This window comes from Sebastes fasciatus, chromosome 2 (assembly GCF_043250625.1).
Source record: "Sebastes fasciatus isolate fSebFas1 chromosome 2, fSebFas1.pri, whole genome shotgun sequence".
Lineage (NCBI taxonomy): Eukaryota > Metazoa > Chordata > Actinopteri > Perciformes > Sebastidae > Sebastes > Sebastes fasciatus.
The window spans coordinates 12,413,762-12,433,483 of record NC_133796.1 but is presented as its reverse complement, the minus strand read 5'-3'; the positions used below and the strand labels follow the sequence as shown (position 1 = coordinate 12,433,483).

General features: G+C 39.7%; 1 long non-coding RNA gene across 2 annotated transcripts in view; it reads left to right on the top strand.

Moving 5' to 3' along the window:
* LOC141752297 (uncharacterized) overlaps positions 1–19,722 on the top strand; it is a 70,032-nt gene that overhangs the window by 40,671 nt on the left and 9,639 nt on the right. The window contains exon 3 of one of the 2 annotated variants that reach the window (XR_012590204.1): positions 12,481–12,622. The exons of the other annotated variant lie outside the window; for it this stretch is intronic. This is a non-coding gene — a long non-coding RNA (uncharacterized LOC141752297). The remainder of the gene's footprint in view (positions 1–12,480; positions 12,623–19,722) is intronic. 2 annotated transcript variants of the gene reach the window in all.

Genomic DNA, 19,722 nt, shown 5'->3' with positions numbered 1-19,722 from the left:
TCAGTACGCTGATGCAGGTTATCAAGTTAGTAACATTATTTGCGTTCGTCACAAACAAATAATGAACAAGCTGATTTTTTACTTGTTGGTCTGGAAGCTGATTTATAAAGATGCTTATAACTTTTCATCCAATTACGTAATATTTGTTCATTACATAATGGTATTTTATTAATAATATAACTTTGAATAATCAGCCCATGTCATAGTAAACTGGACTGATGTTGTAATAAAGGTTAAAAACATACACAGGGAAAATGCGAGGAAGATACTGTTCCATAATGAAGCCTGGCTTTGCAGTGTCGACACATTTTACAGAGCTGAGCTCCCCCACCTATCAGTTTCAATCAACAGTGATTCCCCTTGCTACATTGAATCCGAGGTATCTGCAAATGAAATCTTTAAACATCTTAAATCTTTAAAAACTAATTTACTTAATGTCTTACCGTTCCAGATTAAAAGCTCTGTCTGCAATTATATTAGGCCAGTGATTACCAAGTTCCATGATTTACTCTGCAACTGTGTAGTGAGCGTGTTCGTCTGTTTGTATTTATGTGTTTTTCGCATGTGCCTATTCATGCAAGTTATGCGTTTAATTGGGGACTCATTATGTGAGAATGCACTTGCAAATGTGTGTGTTTGGTGGGGTGTTAGTGAAAAACAAGAAGGTGAGAGATGATTTTATTGGCCTGCATTCAGAATGCCCTCCTTTCATCCCTCTCATTTGTTGGAAGATAATGTTGCCATCGATTCGTAAAAATGCTTGAAAATGAAATGAGAGTCTCTCATCCCACTTAATCAAGAGAGCCTATTGATCAGGTTTCTAATGAAGGATCGTTTAGATAGGGTGGAGAAGAATAGGCCGGCGTATCATATCATGTCAAGGAGTAATAGGAAGTCTTTATCTGAAGATTCCCGGATATCAGTAAAAGCAAAGCCTTCTATATCTTCATAATGGAAACCTGCTCCGCTGTCTCATTATCTAATGTTCTCTGCTTAAAGGGATATTCCAGATATATAATACACGGTGGAAATATTTTCTGCATCATGCCCTTGATATTTCCTGTCTTCTCTGTAGCACGGTGCTAAATAATTGGAAAGTCCCTCAGTTTTTTCTGTGCTAAGGTTTCATTTGATCTAGAAATCAATAGCAGTTTACTCTTCTTTTTTATTTTGTATTACTAAACGATCATATTAAAAGACTCTGAATCAGTATGGTTGACAATACATGTTGCTTTTTTAGATTTTTCCTGATTATCTCCACATGCTAAAGAACATTTTTGCTCACAGCCAGGAATGCAAACCCGATATCACACCAAAGCGTGTAATACATCAGACCGACACTTATGGGTATTTCACAAAAAGTCAAGGCCGCGCCCCCTTTTGGGGGAAAGAAAACCGAGGATCCCATAGACTTCAATGCATTTGACGTATGTTTGGATTGTAATTTTGACAAGTTTGTACGCATTCATGTCTTGTCATACAAACGTTTTATACACATGACAAATAATAATAATAATTATAAATGAAGGTTGATCGCCGCCCTGCCCCTTCAGTCTTCCCCCATCCAAATCAGTGGTTGGATATTGCTTATCCAGACAGCAGTCTGATGCTGCTATAACGTTAATGTATGACTGTATTACTGCAGCAACCGCACACTCAAGCTAACATTAGCTAGCCATGCTAGTCACCAGCATCCTTTAGCCATTTACCACACTGACGGTGAATATTAACATATCGTATGTATCTCAAATCTCAGTGTGAAAGCCTCAGTTCACCCGCTACACAACAGCTTTTCGTCATTTTCTCTCCTGTGACAGCGAGTTTCTTTACCCCAAAAGGGAGCGCAGCCTCGGCTGACATTTGTGGTATAGCTACTGTATATCTTGACACAGTGATGTGATTGGTACTGTTTGTTTAACAACAGAAAGGCAGTACAAAAAAGTCTGTAGAAATTCCTAAACTACTTGTGCCACTTAACACATGCTGGCTTAATGAGCCACTTATGGTGTCATACTGTACCTGTAGTGCAGGCCTGGACTGAAGACCATTCACTGGCTATGACTCCTGCTCAGTCACAGATCTGTCCAGTGACCAAGCCTGTCGGTGAGCAAACCTTCATGCAAGTGTGGTTGGCATCTGGTTAGCAGGTGGCTTATTTTGCTCTATTTTTTGATAATATATTTATATGTCTGGGACGTACTGAGCAATGTTAATTTGATATGATTTTACAGATGACTTTTACTGGTTTGAGATGGCTACCACATTTGGAATTGGCATTCCAGGCTCTGCAACTTGTAGAAAGTTGGTCATTTCAGTGAGATAGTTATTGGGGTCAAAAGTCAGCAGTTTGGCTACTCCTCATGAACCCTGAGCAGAGCAAGTTAGCCTCAGCAATGGTGTCATAAAATGTGTGCATTTATGAGACTGTCCTCCGATGGAAAACGGCAAGAACAGTCTCCTGAGCAAGTGCCCCAAAACAACATACGGTCACGTTCAAAGCCCTGCACCGGCCGCAGTATGACAGAAGCAAAAGGGGAATTCAGGTGACGTTGTTAAAGACCATCAGGAGGAGGTCAGGAAGGATGGATGGGTCAACAAAATTTCAGACTTTAACACGGGAGACCGCAGTCCGTTTCCCGTTTCAAACCCACAGACAACATTGCATTGTTTAAAACATGATCATGATTGTTCCTTAACCTTAACCACATGTTTATTATCGTAACCATGACAACGAAGGTCTCCTAACCTTAACAAAGTCTTCATTGTAATCCAAACCACACTGTTTTTCTAACCTTCTTTAAGTACTTATTTCAACACAAACCATGATGTTTCCCTATACTTAACCTAGTTGTTTTTATACTTAAACTTAACTAATTCATTAACCATAGAGTTGTCACATAATAAAACTGATTTTGTGAAAAGTGATTTTTAACAGTTTTGGAAGACGCAGACAAATGAAGTCATTGTGCCGATAGAGGCATCAAATCAGAATACAGTATGCTTATGTGTTGTTATAGAGCAGGGGTGCCCAATACGTCGATCGCGATCTACCGGTCGATCGCAAAGATAGTGTGGGTAGATCGCATGGCATTAAAAAAAAAAAATATATATTTTTTTTTTTTTTTTAAAATAGACGTCAGCCAACAAATTGCAACACTGTTTCACCTGAATTCATCTGGAGTGGAGGATGAGATTTTGACACTACAAGCTGACATTCAGCTTAAGTCCAGGGCTCATGGACAGTTCTGGAACTTACTCACAGAGGAAAAGTACCCCAACATGAGGAAATGTGCTACCTCCTTGACTGCATTATTCGGCTCCACTTATTTATGCGAGTCAGCCTTTTCCCACATGAAGATTATTAAGTCCAAATACCGTTCCACCTTGACTGATGATCATTTGGAAGTGTGCTTGAGGCTGGCTATCAGCAGCTACTGTCCGGACTATGCATCCCTGGCTGATTCCATTCAGTGCAAGTCATCAGAGTAAGGTAATGGCAAAAAATTTACAGAGTTATATTGTACAATATGGGTTCATGCAGTTATGCAAGGTACACCAACATATATTGTACATATAAAGAATACTCAATATATTTATAAATAAATATATGTTTTGCATTTTTATAGTAGGTAGATCATTTTGACTTGGTCATTTTATAAGTAGCTCGCATGCTGAAAAAGTGTGTGCACCCCTGTTATAGAGTATATGGACAAACAACGTATTTTGTTGTTTAATTTGGAGGACTTGGCATGTATCGATCTTACTATTGGCCCAGTGACGTCCATGAATGCTTCTGTGTGTTATTTCATTTAACGTTTTTAATTTGACTAATGTTTTACTCGTGTTTTTATTAACTATATAATTTAATTTTCAACATATGTCTTACTCTAAATATGGATAAAGATGCAAAGATTACAATTTAGAAGACAAATTAACAAAAAACATTTCACAAAACAACATTTCAGCAAAACAGTATTTTAGAAAAAGACTTTCTGAAATTCTGTTGTGTTTTTTGACAAATAATTTTCTGAAATGTTTTGCACCTCCGGGCCACCATACTAAATGGATAAATAGATTAAGACTTGATGAAGGAATTCACTTCATTTACCAAAGCGTGTAAGATCAAAATCAAATGTTACATTCTTACAACAGCAACATTAGCAATTAAAATACCAACAGATATTCAAATATTCCTTACATTTATGTATGCTATGACACACCTCCAGGTAGGGTTAGAAGCTAAATAGAGGGCAAGATTGGAAATGGTTGTATAGTTTTGGCCAAGGTGGTCACAAGAGGAATTAAACCTAACCCAGGGTTATGTGCCAATACACCATAACAGCCTAATGTTGTGCTTTGATGAAGTAGAGTGACCGTTACACTGAGGAAAGTGAGTGACGTTCTTCTAACAAAACAGGGTTATGGACTCACCTCTTTTTCTGTTTGTTTCTAAGGGCCTATTCTCACATGTCCTTGTATCCCCACAGTTAGCACTTTCACACAAAGTTTAAATCCGTAATGCACTTCCCATAAAGGCCGAAAGAGTCATTCACACCTAATGGCGGCGTGTTAAAACATGGCGAGCGTGGCCTCCAGGGGTCCATATACTACCCAGAGTGCATTGACCACTGTGACTGCATCCAGAAGGGCACTGTGTTGTGATCAAAAGACAGCAGCGGGGCTAGTGGAGATGGGAGGCCACTATCAGCTCTCATTATGGCTGTGAGACATCCATTTGAGCATTTTTAATATGTGTATCCTATTAGGCAGTTTAAGTGCTTTTTGATAATTGTGCTTTGTACTTTTACAGCACTTCAGTCTATTCCCAGTTCAATTTCCTCTTTTATCGGACGTTTGAAATATTGATCTCTGACAGATAAAAGCAAACACCATAATCTCACTCGGGTGAGCTGGTGAGTGAGTGAGAGCGCAGAGCGAGGGGAATACACCGGGGACAGGTCGCCCCTCCAACCCCTCTCTCTGCTTTATTACCTTTATTCGTCAACAGAATTTGCTTACTGCTCTGGGATGTTTATGTAAAGCACCTGCGTACTGATGGGTGGTTGATATGACCATCTCTCCCAGTGCCCCCCCCCCCACCACCCGAGATCTCTGCCAGCCCACCCGTCTCCTCCCCTTCCATCAACCCCCCATGACATTTTGCAAAATGCAGCGCAGGGGCTCCCGAGGTGCTTCTGATGATTGCCGCTGCTTAAACTGCTGTCAGTGCTGTCAGGATAACAGTGATTTATCTCCATAGCACTTTATGGAAGTTAGTGTTTTCTGTTAACCTGAGCACTGAAATGCTGCTTGGTGCTGGCTTGCAGTCACATTAACCTGAATCAATCACGTCTTGATTTTTCCATAAAAGAAAAACCCTCTGTAAATAACACTCAAGCGATTGGCGCATTGAATACACTAAGCCCAATAGCAGCCCTGCTGAGCTTTGTTTGATGCGCAGATATCATTGTTACCTGTTTCCAATATCCTCATGCCAACGCAGGGATTTGATGCTTTGACTTGTGCGTATAATTTCTTCAAATGGGGGCAGCTCTTAATACCAGTACTGTCAAGAGACACGCACTGAACCTATGGTGGGAGGCAGAGAACTATGATAGAAACAAAGTTTGGAATCACAATCTGGCTGAAGTGAAACAATAATGCACATTGATTGTGTATGAAGCAGTATATTCTTTGGTCTGAGCTGAATCTGTTCACTTTTAGATGGCAGGTCCCTCTTGAGATAATAGAAAGGGCTGTTTTGATGTTTAAAGCATTGCTAATCTCCTAAAGCCTTAGGCTACTCATCCCACTGCATATTTGCAGGCCTGTCAGTTTGAGTGGGAATGCAAGAGGATGGTCCTCCGAGCAAATGAATTTTTTTCTTTTCGACTGTTTTTTAGCTTTGCAGACACTATTTGAGATTTACTGCAAACATTTGACCACCGGCCTGGCATATTGACTGCGTTTGACAAGCGTAATCCTTTTCTTCTTTCCAGTCACTTCCATTCTGCGATCAATCAGAGCATCAATGCCCTGTAGACTGCTATGAAGTGCAGACGCAGTGTTCGATCATGAGCCAGGCACCTTGTGGACTTTCACTATAATATAGTGATTGATTCATCTTCAAAGATATCTTAAGTGGTTGGCTGGGCACGGTATATAATGCCTTTTGTTGACTGCAGCCTTTTCCTTCACCCAGCATGCAATCCTTTAAAACAGCAACACAAGCACACACATCAAAACTTAACCCAAGACAAATATACCGCTTTTTGATGTGATCCATTCCCGCTCGCCTCTTGAATTTCTCTTGCGGGACAGAAGTTTGGTTTGAAAAATGATAAATTCTCAAGTAGTGTACAAACAGAAGATGTACTTTGAGTCCCTTTTGGACTTTGATATTACTTTCCCGTTTGAAAATTGAAAATTTGAACCTGAATCGCGACTGAAAACTGTTTCCAGATTAATCTGGCAGTAACCCTGTACTTTAGGGGAAAATTTCAGTAAACCTATACTTTGAACAAACACAGAATAATGCCAAATAATAGACATTAAAGTTGCAGTGGAGACCAGACTAAACCCATAGGTCTGCAATAGCTTTTATGTCCATTTGAGCTGGTGTGTGTTCAGGTTTGGTTTACCTATTTCAGCTGTGATACTCTTGATCGACACTGTGACCTGAAGTTTAATGCCACAGTCGTGTCCCCAGAAACCAAAGAGCTGCTATTATTATGCATCTTATTCACCCATTGACAGTCAGCGGAGTGAGAAATGAGGATAGGGAATATGTCTCTTGCATGATCCAGAGGGTGAAAGGTCACAAACCTGCTCTTTGTCATCTAACATCAACACGATCGGCACATTAAAAAGCTCAATCCTGAGGAAATGAAGACGGGCTCTCACAATACAGCTGTAACAGTGAACGCTTGTCCTCTTACTGATATGTTCATGTTCGTCTGGAAGAGGTGTGTGTTCTGGGGGTGGGGAAACAGTTGCATAGCAGAAGTATTAAAGGAAGTGTAGTAATTACAGCAGAGGCAGTGTCAGTGACCTCTAGATTGCACTATCTTGTCTCCTTTGTGCCTGCCTTTGCAGCCCGCCTCATTGAGTGAAATTGTATCTTTTCACTTTGGCTCTCTTAAAAATGTGCATGGTATTGGGAGCCAGTGAGGCGTGATGGGGTGTTTTTTTTATGCCTTTTCTCCACCTCCTCCCTCCAGCCTCCCCCAGCTGCCCCTCTCCTCCATCCCCACTGTCTTACTGGGAGGTATTTCATGAACAGCTGGGTCCCGGGAGAGGAGAGGTTAGTGAAAGAGGCGCGCTGTGTATAATTCAATGATTATCAGGTGTGTGCATGTGTGTGAGTGTTTATATGTGTGAGTGTGTGTGTGCGTGTGGCCCTCCCCCTCTATTGGCAGGTGTCAGGTGACGGGCAGGCCATGTCACTGGCTGTCAGCTGGCTTTCTATTGGAGCAGTCACACTGTTCACAACATTACCATAAGCTGATGAGGACCGCTCGAGCCCGTCTCAGCTCACACGCTCTGATCTGCAGCTCTGATGTCACACGGGAGACTCAGACCATGTCACCTCCAAAGCACATGAATCTGAAAAAACATCTTTTTTTACTGCCTTTTAGGCTGATGTTCACTCTAAGTGAGTATTTCTCACCACAGGAAATAATAGATGAATTTTTGAAACATCGGCATCATTTTGTAGTACCTGAAGTTTTTATACTAGAAGTATGATCACTTGTTTTGTGTGTAGATGTAGCTAGGTTTTGTTATTGCCATAGCTGCATGCTAAGGTTGTCAGACAACTGCAACAGTATAAATTCTAATTTGACCAATACAGCTGCACATAACTTACTCAGCTTTGTTTAGCAGTAAGTATTCTTGATCAAATACCCATTTTTCTATACTTTCATGGTCGATTGACAACAGACACAGAAAGCTATTTGGCTCTAACAAAACATAAAGTAAGTAATCACAGAGAGAATCTGAGGCAACAGAACAAACCCGCTGAGACTAGTGTTGATTGATCGATTACTTGCTTGACAGAAAATTAGTCGATAACTATTTGGATAATCAATTAATCATTTTAGTAATTTTTCAAGCAAAAACTAGCAACCATTTTCTGATTTTAGCTTCTCCAATGTGAGTATTTGCTGCATCCCACTGTTTTATATCATTTGAAACTGGATATCTTTGGGTTTTGGGCTGTCGGTTTGGATAAAACAAGACATTTGAACATGCACACAGGAATGTATTTTCAGTAGGGGAGGGTTATTGCCCTGGATGCATGCGCGTGTTCGCTTTCGTGTAGTATCAAATTTTCTAAGTCAAAAACTTGAGTGGAAATAAGATTATGCCAGCAGCACCCACATCACCCCCCTTTCTCATGTTAATGCATGTGAATATCTCTGTGAAACTGAGATGGATACTTTTCACTATTTGTGATTAATCAATGAATCAATGAGATAATCAACAGATTAATCAGTAATGAAAATATTACCAGAAACCGTATCCAGACATTTTTGTAAAAACAGTCCAGCTTTTCAACCCAACTCCTCCCTGGATGATGACAGTATTGATCTATTTGCCAACTGCTATTAAACTAAACAAGGAGATGAAGATGAGGAATAACAGTTTTCGCCTACAGTATAATAGTTCACTGTGAACGCTAAAGCTTTAGAGAACAATCTAAAACAGTTCTGTGAATGAATCTGTACATCTGTACATACAGATTTAAGCACAATTCTTAAATCTACTACTATTTTTAAATGCATCAAAATTTGCACCTCAGAAAATGTACCACTTAAAATGCATTTAAAATCATAATGTATTTAAAGGTGCTATTGATAACATTGATAACATTGAGGCATTAGATGTCACATACTCCCTCCCCCGTTCCATTGCACTTACTTCACAACAAGTCGTTGCCAGGCACTTACCGTCAATCTCAGCTATTTATCTGTTTTTTCCACACTTACTGACGACCCATTTGATACCAAAGTTGTTTTACTATTGGCTCACAAGCATTGTTAGAAGTGAGAACCAAGCATCAGATATCTTCTACAGAGATAAACAAAATATTCATTTTAGACCCGCTACATTTTTTAAATCATTAATTCACAATCATAATATTTTCTTTCAGGAAAAGCTCATGAACACAGCCTGTCTGCAATTCAGTATAATATCTACTGCATCGTGCCTATAATGGTGCATTTAATATGGTCTTCTTTGAGCGGCTTCATGTGATGTCCCATTTCTGACTGACTCTCTGACCCTCAGTTTAACACAAGTTAGCCTCCAAAATCTGCTCACTAAACCGCACATGCTTGATTATCCTGTGCAAACACTGAGCCAATCCGCCTATTACCAGGGCTAGTAATAGGCAGATTGGTTCAGAGGGGGTTCAAAGATGGTCTCGCATTAGTGCTACCTTTAGCATGCTAATTGCTATTCTTCCCCTCAGTGGGGATCCTGTTTGAGATGGAGGGGACATGTGAACTGCGCTCGATCCCTAGCTGCTTCACTGTCAACATGCCCGGCCACGGGGAGCTGACACCAACACCAGCCGCAGATCTTTAAACCCAACTCCTTTCATTTCTCCTCTTTCCTCAGAAAGAGCGTGTTATCTTAGCCGCTACATTGAGAGCTGGTTATCCATCGCCGTGTGCTGAAATAACCACCAATGATAATATCACAAACATGCAATATGATATTTTAAAATAAATACAAGTCTATAATGACTTTATGTACTGATCTTTTACGGTTAGTGTGAAAGTTTAACAGGAGAAGTCACAAAGTCAGAATCTGTAAATTGTGATCAAAATATACAAAATGTCTTTGCTTAGGACATCTCATAATTTAAACATTCACAAAATGTTATATTTTCTAAATACACAAAGAAGATTTAGCCCATCAAAACATTCTCGAAACTACCACCATGGTCTGTTTGTAGCAGGAACACAATCTCTCTCCCAGGATGATTAATGCCTCTAAAAGGACATCAGACACTTTTGAGGCTAAATGGCACACACAAAAACAAATTTGTTAAAGTTTTAAAGGGGGCATGGCTAGTGGTAGCTCTGATCGATAGCATTAGCTGCGACAAAATACATAAAAAAGGGAATCAATGCTAATAAAGTGAGCTCAGCCTCGCAAGAAAGCATCTGCCTCCTCCATTCACCTCCAGATCGGTTGTCTTCCTTGTCCAGTCATATGTGAGACATGGCTGACTATCAGTGACACAAGGTCCAGGTCAGGGATCACATCTATTAACAATTATTAATGGCCAGGTTCCAGCAAAATAGCAGCAATTGAGAAGAAAACAATGACAAAAGCCACTTTTGAATTAAAGGGATGCAAATATAAAACTAACTGTGAATATAAACGTTCCTGATGATGTTCTACGATACCCATAGAACATGTTTACTACAAAAGTGTATTGCATAATTAGCATTTTTTTCACCAACCTGATTATTCTATACCAATTTTAACATAACAAGAAGCAAAGTCACAATATAATTGCACAGTGTTTGATGAAAACCATTCTTACAAAAGTCGTGCAAAGTGATGAATATGTTCCATCTGCTTGTCGTGGTGTTTTTCCAGTGCTAACCACTCTACATACCTGTGCTAACCTCCACACTGTCTCCCCCTCTTAAGTCTCAAGCACGTGTTAAACTGTGAGAACACTTGACTGCATGACTGTGTTCTCAAAAAAAATCCAGAAACGGCCAGTTTGCCTGGGAAATCACAGCCCCTTTGTTTGCATCAATATAGTAGTGAAACTGAAAATGCCAGAAATTGTAATGTCAGTAATGTAAATCTAGAAATTAAAGCTTGTTCTGCTGTTACGCTCATTGAAAAACATTGTGGATGCACATTACACATAGTATATTAGTGTAAAAGTAACTGTAAAGTTATGTAAGATAATAATTTTTTTCCATATAAAATAAAACATATTGGTCAATTCATAATTTGTGAAGATATTCAGTTCCATTTTATAAAGTTTTTTTTTAGTATATTTTTCATTGTAGTATTCAATGAAAAATTACAAGTCTTATGTAACCTCATGTTGTTTTGTATCTAGTTTACATGTGCATAGTGCAGGCTAATCTGCACATAGAGGTCAAGTTACACAAGGCCTGTTTGATTTAATCTACATTCATGGAATAAATCTTCATGGAAACTGAATAACCTCTACTCGTTTTCGTCATACTGGAACTTGTGACTTTGTTTAACCGCAGATCAAATTCATGTTATAAGGCACAGTGCATGCATTAGCGTGTAAACCTTAAACCTTGTTATAACTTCAGATAGAACAAATAGATTTCATGTTATCATTATATTCTAATATATAATCACATATAAAAAAAAGGATTCAGGATGCAATGAGGAGTTTAGCAGAATGACTGAAAAATCTAAATCTAAACTTTTAAAAGTGTACTGTAATTGATCTACTCCAGTGGTTCCCAACCTATTTTCCTTGAAGCCCCCCTCCCCTACTTGTATCTAAGAAAAACTGAGCATCCCCGGTGTAATCACCCTAAAATAAAAATTACAAAACCTTGAACAAAATCCTCAATTTAATTATAGTGAGTCTGTTTTATTAAATCAACTATCTTTAATAAATAAAACTCATCAGTTTCGTCAACTTAAATAAAGTGATGACGTCTTGATGGATTTTCCAAGCGAAAGCAGATACATAATATGATCCTTTTTTTATAATGACTTAATTAGTTTACTATAATAGCATTAGAGCCAAAATATTTTTATTTTTTTTTGTGGCTAAATAAATGTCATTCACGGCACTGTTAGATTGCTGCTAGAAAGCAATAAAATCCTTTGACCCTTTGATGTTATTTTTGAAAGGCTAAACGCCAACAAATATGGATTGAATCAGAATATTTCATTAGATTCATTAGCAAAAAAATATATTTAAAAAAAATAGTTTTATATACAGACTTATAAATGTATAAATTATCCAAAGGCAAGTGTGTTATATATTATTATTATTATTTAGTTATACATGAACAAATCTAATTTTGACAACCTCAGAGCAGTCAAATCCTGGCACACTGCCTGTGATCTTTGACGCCCCCATAAAGGAGGCCCGGACCCCAGGTTAGGAACCACTGATCTACAGGATACCAAAAAGTTTTGGCCTTATATTATCCCCATTGCACATACATAGCAACTTGTTAAGTTTGACATGTGGTCTGATATACCAATTAAGGCATAACAAAAAAAGAAAGACATAACACCACTACGCCTTCTGATAACAATATGATGTATTCCAGCTCAGTCTGGAAGCACCATACCCAAAGAACTGACCTGGTTCAACTTATGACCATAGCTATATGTGGTGTATGTATGTTTGAGTGTGTGTGTGTGTGTGTGTGTCATTACCACACAAAAACCTGCACATACTGGATGTGTTTGTGTATTCATGTGAGCTCTGTCTGATTACAGTTTGTGATCTGGAGCACAGCGCCCCACAGTGGCCCAGCCTGAAACAGTGCTCTCCTCTCTCCCAGCTGCCCCAGCACCTCTGTCCGTCCTCCTGGCTGCATGTGTGCCTCTACTCCAAGGTGGACAGCACATTTACATAAAGGTGCAACCCCTTTACGCCTGTGATCATCAACACTGTTTATCGTTTGATCAGCTATGATTGATGCTCTGTTAATACAAATTTAACTTAGCGTATTTTCCCTGCCAAGGGACCCATGAAGAGGTTCAATTACAGAGCAATCTCATTAATTCGAGAGCTTGTTACGGAGAGAGGACAGCAGGCTTTTTTTTTTTTATTCTGGAATGCAGATGTGTAAGGGACATAATTAGTAGATAAGAGTCCTAATTGGATCCTGCTGTGTGGCTGCAGAGGGTGTAGCCCTCGCTATGTTTTACAAGTTCCACGGTGTGGAAGAACACTTTTTTATAACCTGCTCGCACACACGCACCATCCGTCACACACAATGTGGGAGGGGAGTCCTCACTCCCTGGTATTGTTAGCGAAAGATCATCGCTGCAGACGTATAATGATACGTGACAAACTTTGCCTTTGGTTTTAAAATAGAGTGACGTATCTGTCTATGAATATTATTTGCATTTGCATGGAAGTATAATTTGCTTATAATAGAGCACTAATTTTAGAAGTTGGTAAAGTTGAGTAAAGTAATAGAAGACGTAGTACAGAGTCAAGTGGACATGTTTTTTTGGTTGGCAAAGAATGCAGGGTGAACACATCAAACAGTCCTGTGCGCTTGCTTCACAGCCCTGTTGTAACGTTTTTATGACACAGGTTCTTTTTACCCGGCCTTCTCTCCTTGGCCGTGTAAAATGTCAGAGAGGTGGAGGGCTCCACAGAGGCATATCAAAAGGCCGACCACCCCCTGGTCCAGCACAAATAGCCGGCTTCATTGCCCTCGTTAGATGGCCGTGTTATTTAAGCATGCCTGTCTCTTGGCCTCTGCGGGGGGACCTGCTATGTAGAAATAGGCACGGCAACGCAACCTGCCTTTCTCTGAGGGAAGATACGAGCCTGACGGTTCTCATCCCGGTGGTCCACCCACGTCTGGAACTCCCACGCTCACCTCCCCTTATGCTAGGAGTGCAGCAGACTGAAGGCTCAAGGCCCAGCAGTGGCACAGCAGGACTGGGAGGCAGGAGGGGGGGGGAGGCGGCAGCTGGGTGTGGAGGGGGGGTGTGTAACCCCAGCTCTGGGTGGCGGATCTCCCCCAGCTGTGCCCATCTGAGGGGAAAAGCGGCCCAGAGGAAGCTCCATTAGTTCCAGGGACGGCCCGGGCCCTGAGTGGCCGATGGCAGCAGCAGAGCAGAAACACACTCTCTCCCTCGCTTCCAGCATCAGCGACCCTCCACACTCAATTACTTCTCTGGGAAAGAGGTGGACAATGAACACAGCCTCTGTCTGGAGCACTGATTTATACTTTACACAAGTTTCTACTTGTTCTCAATGAAATAAGCTTTTTGGGAAAAAAAAAAGTTCATTGGAATTGTACCTGAGTCTTGCTCCTACTGGCCAAGGCCCTGAAAGCTATTTACTGCATGTTTCTCTTTGATGCAGGCCGCTGACTGTGAACAGTGTCACGCTTGTACTTTGTTCCAAGTACTGTATCACTGAAAAAGCAATCAGTCGAGGAAGTCTTACCACATGTCATATACACACAACAGTGAGTGGAAGCTGAAAGTATCTGATGACTTTGTCCTGTCTTCTACAGGGCAACACCTGTATAATGAAGCTGATCCAGTATCGTTATAAACGTATTAAGTGCGACGCAGCTCTATAATATTATTTTGTCTGAGCATTTGAACTGCTGGAGAACAAAAGTTGTCCGGCGCACTTTTTTATAGAGAAGGATTGTGTTAACATCAAAGTCAGACATGCTCTCAGGAGCTCCTCCCCACCCTGAGTGCTTCACCAGAGCTTGATTCATTCACATCAGAATGAAACAGAAATGTCTGTATTTTTAGAAGATGAGACTTACTTCTCATTTCACCCTCTGAAAGAAAAAGAGAAAGGGACAATTGGCAAACGAGGCCCCGGTTGCCCACTGACCCATATCTCCGTTAATTACAAATGTAGTTTATCTCTCACACCCCCGGCCTTTACAGTGAGACCACTTCCCCCGTAAAAATGGACAAGGACACAGATTTGTGTCAACTCCGTGGCTTCTCCATGACACCGACAAATCTTATCTCACATCTATCTGTTTACCCGCGGAGATGTTGTTGCAGTATTTTACATGTGACACTGACATCTGAGAACATGTTTTCCTCCTGCTAAATATCATATTTTCGCTGCATCTCTTTTAGCCATGATGTTGATGATTTATTCCTGTTTCTCTTCAAAGGAGAAACACTTAAGTGTGTTCGTGCGCAGCGGAACATGATTAATTGTTTCAGTACTTTACATGCAACCAACATTATGTCCGTATGATAAACATCTCGGTTTTCAAGGGGCAGGTTTTTTAACCTCTCGTGTCCCTTTGAAGGCAGAACACTTTAGCCATCTCCCCCATCTTCTTGGTTTTATTTGTCTGTTGCTCCTTTTTTTTGTGTAGTTGATACCACCTACTTTGGCTTTGTGTCTGTGTCTCCATGCTAACTCGGTTTGTGTGTGTTTGTTTATGTGTCTCGTAAGTCTTGGCCAAGCAATCTTGGCCTGGGTGCCTGCTGTGCTGTCTGTCATTCTTGCTTCCATTGACATTCAGACTGAGCAGCTGTGCCTCTTCATGTTTTTCAATTAGACATCACTTCAAACCACCCTGTTTGGAATTTAAAGGGCTCACTTTCCTTGTTTACACACCCTGGCAACACAGGGAATAAAAATCCGCAGTGTGAGGATTTTTTTTTCCTGTAAAAATATGGATATATATTCATACTCTTCTTTTTGTGACCTTGTACCTGAGATGTTTGAATGCCTGTGTGTATGGGAAGACACAGAGTCAAAGAGATTGTAATACAGGTGAATCAAGCAATGATTGACGGTGCTCTTTGGTAGTGGAAAACAAGTGTAGGGATTTTATTTTGAAAGGGAAAAAAAATGTTTTGATAAAGAAAGTATCAGCAGATAAACAGACAAGATCCGAATCATCTCAACAGGTGTTCCCTCTAGGCGCTACGAAAAAGGCCGGGCACCCAGAAACGGGGCTAAATAACCCAAAAGGCTTGCATTTTTCCAATCACAACAGAGGTGTCATTTACGTCCCCGTCACCAGGCGTGACCTGGACCCAGACTGAGCCCTGAGGAGACACGCTATTGATCCGCACAGCCAAGAAAGCCAGCTGCCATTAAAGCCATGACAGTGGAACTGTACGGCATCGATCGGCAGCGCCGAGGCCCCACCATATTATTTATAGAGGAGAGCTCCATCCACTACTCTCTTATGTCTGATAATTGATGGCAAGTGGGGCCTTGCTTCCTACCCTGACCCCGACAAACTGAAAGTCAGATGGATTACATCTAACACAATTATGATTGATATTATCAGATTACGCCATGCACGACAAGGCATGCCGGGTGAGCCGAGCTGAGGTATTCACTCTTTCGGGCTGTCTCACTTAATTCCTCCTGTGGGAAAAAAATGGTGTGCCTGCAGTGAAGAGGTGAAGGTGCATGTGGCTGTGTACTATATATGTGAACTATATATATATATATATATATAAATATATGTATACAGTTAATATTAGGGCTAATCAATTAAAATATTTAATCAATCGCATTATTGTCCATAGTTAAATACGATTAATTGCAAATGAATCACACATTTTTTATCTGTTCAAATTGTACCTTAAAGATTTGTCAAGTATTTAATACTCTTATCAACATGCGAGTGGGCAAATATGCTTGCTTTATGCAAATGTATTTATATATTTATTATTGGAAATCAATTAACAACATAAAACAATGACAAATATTGTCCAGAAACCAGTAAGCAGGTACTGCATTTAGTATTAAAAAAAATGAATACGCTCAAATCATAACGTGGCAAACTCAAGCCCAACAGGCAACAACAGCTGTCAGTGTGTCAGTGTGCTGACTTGACTATAAATTGTCCCAAAACTGCATGTGACTATCATAAAGTGGGCATGTCTGTAAAGGGGAGACTCGTGGGTAATCATACAACCCACTTTCATTCACATATCTTGAGGTCAGAGGTCAAGGGACCCCTTTCAAAATGGCCATGCCAGTTTTTCTTTACCAAAATTTAGCGTAAGTTTGGAGCGTTATTTAACCTCCTTCGTGACAAGCTTGTATGACATGGTCGAGACCAATTGATTCCTTAGGTTTTCTAGTTTCATAAGATGCCAGTATCATCACTCTAGCTTTTAAACTGAGCCCGCTACCACCTAAAACATTGTGTTAATGCAGAAAAGCATTATAGCGTTAACTTTGACAACCCTAATATGTAATGAGTTGGTGCACATAGAGGTCCCGATGAGCGAAATAAAGCTCTGAAATATAACCTTTATCAGCTTTTAAACTTAATGATGGAGGTCCTTGAATATCCAATATCCTCATATCTATGAAGCAAAAGATTTGTGTTACTACTGCTATGTACTCAGGCATATTAGAGTTTCCACCTGGGCTGAAGGCGGCATGGCGATAATGTCGACTCTGCTGCAGAAGGTGTGAAAATATCCTCACAGTAATTGAATAGGTTTGCTGAAATCTAAGTTGGTGCATTCCCTCATTGATTTATTTCCACCACATTTATATGAACTTCCCAAGTGTAATGATCGGATTTAGCACTTAACATTTTCTTCCACCTCAATACATTAACATTGTTTTATGGCTTTGTGGTTTTTCTTTAGGAAATGAGAGATGTATTCAAATAATGAGGTCAGATTCTTTCATCTGTAATATCATTTCCTCATGCTACTTTCTCACCATAATAAATATATTAATGATTCTGCTCTAATAATATTAGTTTAAACTGGAGTCAGAGGCTGTGAAGGAAGTCTTTCGCATGCAGAACCTGAAGTTGACATTTCATTTTGTATGTTTTTGCTTACAGTTAAAGTGTGAACGAGCCTGTCCATGCTCATTCGGCAGACTATGAAACCTCTATTGTAGACAAGGCCGGCCCAAAGTGGCACATTCAGAGAGCTACTGCAGCGCCCAGCACAGACCCTTCCTGTCTCATCAATGACCAGCATACTGCTCTCAATCCATTTCTTTATATGTTATTATTATGTGGTTTACTTGCATTTTTCCTCTAATCCAATTACTCCGGATGACTATAATGCAATTTAGACATTGTTTATTATTCAATTACAGGACATGTCTCTCCCCCTCAAACATGCACTGCTTGCCCTTAAAGCCCCCCTTTTGTGGTTCAGAAGTTTCTGCGTTCTGTGGAGATCATCGTGATCGGGAATTGAATTAACGTGACAGAAAGGGTAGCGCCCTATGAGACTTAAATTGTAACGACAAGCCAGTTAAAATTCATTTTCCACTCTGATTAGATTTAATGTTATCATCATTGCTTCACAGATATGTCTGTTCTTGATTCATATTAGACAGAAAAAAAAACATAAATCTCACAAATTGGTTCCTGTCTCTTCTTGTTAAAATGATGGAGATTTATGGCTCGGCCGTAGCACAAGGTCTCAACCGCTTGCCTGTCCTTACCAACATCAGCTTCATAAATACACCAACAAAATGTTTCGTTCTCTAACAGTCACAGCAATTACACCAAATTAAATTAAATCTGCATCTGTCTCCAGATGATTTTTATGTCCAATTCATTAGCAAAACTAACATACTCATTAGATAATGAGAGTGGATGTGTTGCACAGTAGAGCACTTGACTAAATGCCTGCTGAGTGTTTTAGTAGAAACATGTTTGATATCGTAATAAGCACTTCCAACAAGTGTTGGCCTCCCACTTATGGACGTATGTTTGTGTCTTTTTGTATTTTTACTTTGGGACTTCCTCACTTTTCTAATGTGCTGGTTTAGTTTTCAGTGTTTAGGGTTAATATTAAGAGTAGGCATGTGGTAGAGATGGTTAGTGTTAAAGGAATTAATGTGCTAAATTAATATCCTCACTTGATGGTATAGTAAAGTAAATCAAATGCGTGTCATTTTGTACATGAATGTGTGCAGAGTATGTGTGTGAATTAGTGTCTCTTTGAGGCAGCAAGTAGACATGGAGTTCCCTCTAACAGCGTGAAGAAGTGGAGGAGGTGGGAAGGAGCAGTCTAGCTGGCTGACTCTCCTGCTGGTCTGGCCTGATAGCTGAGCCAAGTGTGTTTTAACACCTGGAGTCCTGGCTAGGCCCTTTCCAAGCACCACACTATAATGACTTGTTAAAGAGCTCAATAGAGGCAATTCACCTGATGAAAAAGAGAGGGGAGGGGAAACAACTTGAGATATTGAGTGTCAGCCAAACACAAAAATGTCCCATTCAAAGGATGGTGTGTATTACACTACGGTTAGTCTCTATCATCTTAATTTAATGGCCTCTCCTCGTTTGTGATATTTGATTTCATTTTTCACTTCAGCAAAGAGAGGAGGTCCTATATGTATGGTCAACATATGGCACATATTAGATTACTCATATATTGTGTTTTGTTGTGGCAGGTATCATCTTTCTCATCCAATGGCTTCATGCAACATATGTTCTCTTCTATTCCTCATAACACACCAGCTATTGAAGTCTATCTGGTATCTGATACCAGCTACTATAGTACTTAATATCTGCATAAAGGACCACTAAGCTCTGAGTAACAGGTGTTTTGTATTTCTATTAAAAGTTGATTGTGAACTTGTTATGAACATGGGGATTAGCTGCCAACACATCTACTGTACATGCATACAATGAGTTTTTTCGACATACTATACTATGACTTTTTATCACATTTTTGACATACTATGACCTTTTTCGACATGCTATAGTAAGACTTTTTAATATTTTTTTTCAAAATACTATACTATGACTTTTTATCACTTTTTTCGACATACAATACTATGACTTTTTTCACTTTTTTCGACATTCTATACTATCACTTTTTTGGACCTAATATACTATGATTTTTTATCACTTTTATCAACATACTATACTATGACTTTTTAATCACTTTTTTTGACATACTATAGGATGACCTTTTTATTACTTTTTTTGACATACAATACTATGACTTTTTAATCACTTTTTTTGACATACTAAAGTGTCCCTTTTTTATCAC